Below are 6,000 nucleotides of genomic sequence, written 5' to 3' on the forward strand. Positions count from 1 at the left end.
CTTCTATCAACGGTTCAGGCTGGTGGTGAGGGTGTGGGGGATTTTTTCTTGGCACACTTTGGGCTTCTAATGGGCCATACACACTATAAGATTTTCTGAAGACTTTTTCCTTTAGACTTACCAAAACCATATAATATGAGGTCAAACCTAAACACTTTCAATTTGTATGCAATCTGGCAGGCCCTTGCACTACTTAGAAAAGGTAAATCTGAAGGAAAAAGTCTTAAGAAAATCTTTTGTGTGTATGGCCCTTTAGTACCAATTGAGCACCGTTTAAATGCTACGGCCTACCTGAGTATTGTTTCTGACCATGTCCATCCCTTTGACTACAGTGTACCCATTTTGTGATGGCTACCTCCAACAAGATACTGCACCATGTCACAAAGCTCAAATCATCTCAAACTGGTTTCTTCAACATGACATTATTATTGTACAGGATTTATATGGGGCCAACAGTTTACGCCGCAACAAGGAGTTCACTGTACTCCAGTGGCCTCCACAGTCACCAGATCTCAATCCAATAGAGTACTTTTGGGATGTGGTGGAACAGGAGATTCACATCATGGATGTGCAGCTGACAAATATGCAGCAACTGAGTGATGCTATTATGTCAATATAGACCAAAGTCTCTGAGGAATGTTTCCAAAACTTGTTGAATCTACGCCAGAAACAAAAAGGCAGTTCAGGGGGTCCAACCTGGTACTATCAAGATGTACCGAATAAAGTGGGCGGTGAGTGTGGAGAAAAAAAAAAAAAAATATATATATATATATATATATATATATTGGATAGGAAGCAATTAAATGGGGGTCAGTGGGCAGAATGTCCCATACATTGGTGGTCATTGGGAAGAATGTCATCCTTATAGGGCCCATTTACACTTGTGGTTGGTGGGGCTGTATTAACACGGGTGAGCTGTGGTTTTAAAGTTCTTCGTCGGCTGTTAACCAAGCTCAAGGATGTAGCTGTGAGCTTGCTTTAACCACTTGTCTACCATGCCGGATTGGGATATACACATGTCATGGCAAGAATTAAGTAGTATCGCCAACCAAATGTGACCCATGTGGTGATGCAGTATTTTAGGGATTAAAACAGGCAGTGAGGAGGCCACATAATGCTTCCTCGTCGCATGTCAAATGCCCTCTGAAAAGTAATCCACTATGGATTGCTCTTTGGAGGGCTAGTGTAAACTGTAGGCCTCTTTCACGTGGGCTTAAAGGTGTAACAAACTGACACAGGTTAAATCAAGATGCAATTCACATGTATTATATTGATAAACACTTGCTAAACACCACCTCTGATTTTAATCTTTTTCACATGAGGGAAGGCTGATAACAGGGGAAATCAGATACAATTTAAAAGGCCCTCCCACTCCTGTGACCCTCCGTTTTTGTTGTGTTTTTAGACCTCCAGGAGTACACACACAAATTTTTTTTTTTCTTGGGTCTTTTATTGGTTACTGTGGTTGGTAGACCACACCCTCTTTAGGTTACATGTGTAAGATAAGTTGTGGCTTGTCTGCGGTATCCTCCTATTACCCAGAGGGTTTCCCCTTGAGGTGGTACTTGCCTTAAACTCTGTAGAGCAACTTCCACATATAAGGGCCAGTGTAAAGATTAGTTACAATCAGTGAAAGTTATGATCTTATGCTTTTGCTTTTTGTGTTTTTTTTTGCAGGCATACAAAACACTTAAGAAAAAGTGTGGGAAATGTAGGTCTAGGCTCCCTGATAGTTGTAAAAACGTATGCACACATAGTAGTTGAAGTTGAATAAAGACAACAGTCCATTCAGTTCAACGTGTGTGTGTGTTGACGTATTCATTTCCCATAACCCTGAATGTTGTGATCTTTGAGGTGCACGTCCAAGAGTCTTTTAAAAGTAGCTATATTCCCTTAAGTTACCACCAATTGTGGAAGAGAGTTCCACAATCTTATCGCCCTTACAGTAAAAAAAAAAACACATAGCTTAACGTCAAACCGCCTCTCCTCTAAACTCATTGTGTGGCAACGTGTCCATCTCTTACAGTCCTTGAGATTAAATAGTTTTTTTTTCCTATGCTGGGATCACCATTGAGGTATTTGTAAATCGCTATCATGTCCCCTCTCAGGCGTCTCTTCTCCAGGGAGAATGAATCAAGCGCTTGCAAACGCTCCTCATAATTAAGGCCCTCCAACCCCCAAAACAGCTTAGTTGCCCTTCTCTGGACTCTCTCCAGTTCCAACACATCCTTTGAGGATTTACGACCAGAACTGGACAGAGTACTCCAGATGTAGCCGAACCAGGGTTTTATAAAGTGGCAGTGGCAGGATTATAGCTTTATCTCTGGAATAAATCCCCTTCCTTATGCATGCTAATATTCTGCTGGCTTTGGCAGCTGCAGCTTGACATTGTTTAGTCTATCTTCCACTAAGACCCCCAGATCTTTCTCCATTCTTGATTCCCTCAGAGGTTCTCCCCCTAAAGCGTATTTTGCGTTCATGTTTTTAGTCCCCAAGTGTAATACCTTACATTTCTCCACATTTAAACCTCATTTGCCATGTAGTTGCTCACTCTGTTATATTGTTCAGGTCATTCTGTAAGATTTATATATCTTGATGAGAAGTTATGGCCCTGCCTATTTTTGTGTCATCCGCAAAACCTGAGATTAAGCTAATGATCCCGTCCTTAATGTTATTTATGAATAAATTGAACAAAATAGGTCCCAGAACTGAGCCTTGAGGGACCCCGCTTACCACTCCAGACCAGTCTGAGTATATTTATCACCACCCTTTGGACACGCCCCTGTAACCAGTTTTCTATCCAAGAACAAACCTTGTGGTCGATGCCTGCAGATCTTAGTTTGTAGATTAAGCGTTTGTGGGGAACGGTAACTGCATCAAATGCCTTAGGAAAATCCAGATACACCACATCCACAGTTCTCCCCCTATCTAGCTCACAGCTCACCTCCTCGTAAAATGTTAACAGATTGATTTGACAAGAACGTTCTTTTGTAAACCCATGCTGATTACTACTGATGATACTGTTGTCTTTAGCAAATTCTTGGATATAGTCCCTTATCATCCCTTACAGTAATTTACATACTATTGACGTCAGGCTGACCGGCCTTTAGTTTCCTGGGATATGCCTCTGCCCTTTTTTGAAAATTGGTATCACATTGGCTTTCTTCCAGTCACCTGGTACAGCTCCTGTCAAAATACTGTCTGTAAAGATCAGGAACAACGATCCAGATATAGGAGGATACCTCAACCACCCATATTATGGGGAGGAAGTTGTGGATTTTTAAGGTGCCAAAAAGACAAATAAAGATGTATAAAAATACAAACTTTTATTGTTACATTTAAAATAACAAAAAAAAAGAGAAAGACATATATTGCACATATAGTATTTAAAATCAATTTATGGGCTGCATATACATGTAATTCAAAGATCAATTTTATATACTGGTATCACAGAGTAGCAATTCCGACATGTTTCACCAGAACGGTTTCTTCAGGGGATAATTTCTGAGCTACTTCTACAATATTAGACACATATATGAGTAACAATATCATTTAACATTCCACTTCATATGTCTTTCATTATAATATACACATATACAGAAATTGAAAATACAAAAAAACAAAAATCATAATAATACAAAACATAATGGTAAAGAGCAAAATGTGTCAGCTGGGATGCTTAACAATGATGATACCAAAAGGAGATTCACTTTCAATATAATACCCATACATTAAATTGGTTATAGAGCGGATCAAAGGGCGCCCACATAGAGTTATCCACTTGCCGACCGCCGCACGACTATCTACGGCGGCGGTCAGCCCCTCACAGGCAAAGTGACGTAGGGCTACGTCACTAGCTTGTGAGGGTCTAGGGAGCGAGCGCGCGCCGCCGGAGGCGCGCTCCCACTCCCGCCTGGTCATGGACCCCCCCGCGCGTGTGACCGGCGGGCCCGATGTCCGCCGGCCACTCTGCGATCGGCGGGGGAGAGGGAGAAAGTCAGGCAGCTTGTGTAAACAAGCTGCCTGTCATTCTCCCCTCTGTATGAGAGATGATCATATGGATCTACTATGTAGATCCGTTGATCACTCTGCATACAGCTGAAGCCACAGCCAATCACAGTTAGAATCACGCCCCTAGGGACACACACAGCCCCTCCCTCTCAAATAAAGTTAACCCCTTCACTACCAGTGTATTTTTACAGTAACAGTGCATATATATAGCACTGATTACTGTAGAAATGTCACTGGTAACCCCAAAAGTGTCAAAAATGTCAGTCAAGGGTCCGATCTGTCCGCCGCAATGTCGCAGTACCGCAAAAAAAATCGCAGATCGCCGCCATTACGCGTTAAAAAAAAAAACAACAAAAATGACAAAAATCTTTCCCTTTGTTAGTAAACGCGATAACTTTTGCGCAAACCAATCAAAATACGCTTTTTGCGATTTTTTTTACCAAACATAAGTAGCATAAAACAAATTGGCCGAAAATGTTAAAAGATTTTGATTTTTACATTTTTTGGGGGGGAATTTCATATTAAAAAAAAGGGAAAAATATTGCTATTTTTGCAAAATTTACGCTCTTTTTTTGTTTATAGCGCGTGATCAAAAAATCGCACAGGTGATCAAATACCGCCAAAAGAAAGCTCTGTTTGTGGGAAAAAAAGGACGCCAAATTCGTTTAGGTACAGCGTCGCAGGACCGTGCAATTGTCCGTTAAAGTCACGCAGTGCCGAATCGCAAAATACCCCCTGGTCAGGAAGGGGGTAAAATCTTCCGGGGCTTAAGTGGTTAATAGGTCAACTGCAGGAGGAGTATTGATTAAATTAGTGTAAAATGGCAAAAAAGGAACATAAAACACAAAAAAACAAAACAAAAAAAGGACCCTATGTATGTATAGACGCGCACATGCACACGGATGTGCATGCGAGTGCACCCACATACTCACATATATACACATATACCACACACACACATATACTCCCTCATACTTACAACCACCCACATACACACATGTACACACACCACATACATAATGAGGTCACATGTAAATACATACATATATACACACACGCATACACACTCACAAACACACACACATCCCCACACATACATGTGATGCACACATCCACCCACATGTATGCATATATGTGAACACATGTACATCCATACAAACAAGCATCCACGTCCACACAATCATGTGTATATGACTGTACATACTCACACATACATATATACAATCAATTAGTATTAATTAAATACCTAATTGGGGCCTGAACAACCCTCAGCAAAGCATCCCAACAGGAATGCAGAGACAGCACATACAAACCTTCAAGGCAAAGGCTTTGGGCAAATACAGAAAAGAAATCTCTTTGTTCCCCAAGTATTTTGAAAACTGGAGAAAAAATAATAAGAAGAAGAAACCCATCAATATTGGGAAGACTTCAAAGTTATCCAATGACTGAGCCTTTCAAGAAAGTTCCATGACTAGATCCAGTGAATTCTGTCTGCTTACCTTTATATACACAGTGCCTTGCGAAAGTATTCGGCCGCCTTGAACTTTTCGACCTTTTGCCACATTTCAGGCTTCAAACATAAAGATATAAAACTGTAATTTTTTTGTGAAGAATCAACAACAAGTGGGACACAATCATGAAGTGGAACAAAATGTATTGGATATTTCATACTTTTTTAACAAATAAAAAACTGAAAAATTGGGCGTGCAAAATTATTCAGCCCCCTTCAAGTTAATACTTTGTAGCGCCACCTTTTGCTGCGATTACAGCTGTAAGTTGCTTGGGGTATGTCTCTATCAGTTTTGCACATTGAGAGACTGAAATTTTGGCCCATTCCTCCTTGCAAAACAGCTCAAGCTCAGTGAGGTTGGATTCAGGTCTGGACTTTGACTTGGCCATTCTAACACTTGGATATGTTTATTTGTGAACCATTCCATTGTAGATTTTGCTTTATGTTTTGGATCATTGTCTTGTTGGAAGACAAATCTC

Source organism: Pelophylax lessonae, assembly GCF_965119305.1.
Source record: "Pelophylax lessonae genome assembly, chromosome: 8".
Classification (NCBI taxonomy): domain Eukaryota; kingdom Metazoa; phylum Chordata; class Amphibia; order Anura; family Ranidae; genus Pelophylax; species Pelophylax lessonae.